The sequence below is a fragment of the Fulmarus glacialis genome, unplaced genomic scaffold, assembly GCF_000690835.1.
Source record: "Fulmarus glacialis isolate BGI_N327 unplaced genomic scaffold, ASM69083v1 scaffold5005, whole genome shotgun sequence".
NCBI classification, from domain to species: Eukaryota; Metazoa; Chordata; class Aves; order Procellariiformes; family Procellariidae; genus Fulmarus; species Fulmarus glacialis.
In genome coordinates, this window is record NW_009212239.1 from 34,030 (window position 1) to 36,470 (window position 2,441).

Consider the following 2,441-nt stretch of genomic DNA (forward strand, 5'->3'; position numbering starts at 1 on the left):
TCACAGAGTTTGAAACACGGTTCTGTGGGCTTCATATTGAGTGTCACCAGTGGGTGACACTTGAGAAGGGAGCTGGGACCTGGCCTCGGGACCCAGCCTCGGGACCCAGCCCCAGGCCCGGGGCAGCATTAGAGGCATCAACCCCAAGGAAGGTGCCCTCAGGAGAAGCATTTTCACCCCTTCGAACACCCAAACCCCAAACTGGACGGTTGAGTCCCCCGTGGCTCTTGTACTTTGGGGCAAGCATGCCGAAATCAGTGAAGCTGAATGGTATTTTGGGATGCAAGGCAGGTGCTGTACCACTGCCTCTTCCACAGACACATGTGTATTCATTTAAAATCTGGCATGCCATCCTAATTTGGTTCCTCCAGAGGGGTCTCAAACGGGCCAGAGCACCTGTGGCTCAGGATGTCAGGCTCAGACCAAGACCCACGTGGCCATCATGGCAGCAAAGCACTGTTGGCATTATTCATCCACGGGGATGATGTCTGGGTGTGCATCACCTTGGGGATGGATGCAGGAAAACAGCCCCCCCCAGCCCTTCCCACCCCACATCCTTCCGCACTGAGGTCCTCCAGGGATGCAGCTGTAGGACCTAGAGCAGGGCAAAGCGGAGCAAAACAAAGGGAGTGGGAAAGGATGGTAAAGAAGAGGGGGACATTCAGAATGAGGTGCAGAAACCCCAGGTTACTATTATTTTTCCCATCAAAACAGCTTTTTTTTTTCCCCCCAGCGTGGAATTGCTCGGGTATCCAAGGGGCATGCTGAGCTTCTTCCACAGCATGTGCCCCTGTTCGTGAACTCCGAGTTTACATCTGCCAGTGACCTGCCAGGATTTGGTCCCTGCCGGACCAGCTTTTATTTCCCTGCCAGATCCAGAAAACCTTGTAGGTTTGTCTCTTTGGCACTTCATCCTCCATGCTGACGGCACAAAGGAGTAGCTGCAGTTACCGAGTGAACGTCACCCTCAATTTATGTCACCGTAGGAGGCAGAAGAGCCAGGACTATTATGTGTTTATTATATTAGCAGCCCTACTTCTAGGCTAACAGCAAGACCAAGGCAGGTTTTGCAGAAGCCTGTGTGCTTTATCCCAGGCAACAAACCCTGACTCAGCCTGTTACATAAATTATTTATCGCAATCACGGAAAGTTAGAGGAGAAAAAGGCTGAAGTAGTCCAGACAGGGTGGTTGATGCAAGTGAAGTGAAAACATAAGCAAACGCAGGGCCGTGATGAAAGCTCCTGATTTTAGAAGGGCGAAGCTCGCAAACCGAGCATCGCTAGAGCCTGGCTGCAAATGCCACCAGTGTGAGGACCATCCTTGGCCCAGTTTTGGCCCAGGAGAGCTCACACCCTCCCAAAGGCCTCCTGTGCACTGTTCCTGGGGGAGAACAGGGCCATCGCCTTGTCCCTGGTGGGGGCCACCCCATGCGAGAGCGTGAGAGTTAATGTTTCAGATGGGGGGGTCACACCGTACCAGCTGGCCCTGGCGCTGTTGAGTTTACTTGTCATCTCAAGGATATTAGGAATAAATAAGTCTACAAAGAATAAAAGTAAGCAGGGTTTCCCAGCGGTGAGGGCCCTCCGTTGGATGTCCACAACGGGAGGGGAGAGGGGAGCAGCCTGGCGTCGAGCTCGCTGAATAGCAAAGAGCTTCAAGGAGGAAGACCCACCATGCCATGCAGAAACTCGAGACAAATCTAGGTGCAGCCCCAAAACAGGGGCAGGCATTCAACAAATATTTAACTTCTTAAATTGCCATCCGTTGACCCAAGTCAGGCAAAAGCAGGGAGGGAATTAGGAGGGAAGCTGCCAGGAGAAGATCCCCGAGGTGGATGCTATTTCACATTTCGTTCGAGATGTGTGCTGAGGGGGCTGTCTTCATGTCTTGGACCTACCAAGGATGACCTGAGGTCCAGAGCAGCAGTAGCACTGGCCGCAGCCCCGGTTTCCCACCCCACAGCTGGGCTGAGCTGGAGAGGGTCCAGCGGGGAAGGATGGACTCACTCACCCAAGGCAAAGGGGCTCTGGCTCTTGGTTTCTGATGGGTTTAGCTGTGGCAGCTGGGGACATGACTGACTCCTTCTCCCCACCTCTGCTACATGGATGAAAACATCCAGAGGAGGAGAGCAGATGCTTGGGGATGGGAACCCCTTAAATGAGCAGGCATGAATCAAAACCCTGAGAAAACCTGACTTCTTGAGACCAAAAAAAAAAAAAAAGAAAAAAAAAAAAAAAAGAGAGGGAATGGATCACGGGAGGGAGCCAAGGAGCAGACAGGGAAGGATAAACATCAGGCAGGGAAAATATTTAATTTAGCTAAAGGACCATGTTGACACAAGAGCAAAACAGGATTATCTGTCCATAGATACATTTAATTAGAGGAAACTTCCCAGCCATTAGAGCAGAAGAAAGCAGAGGTGAGGAAAAAAAAAAAAAAA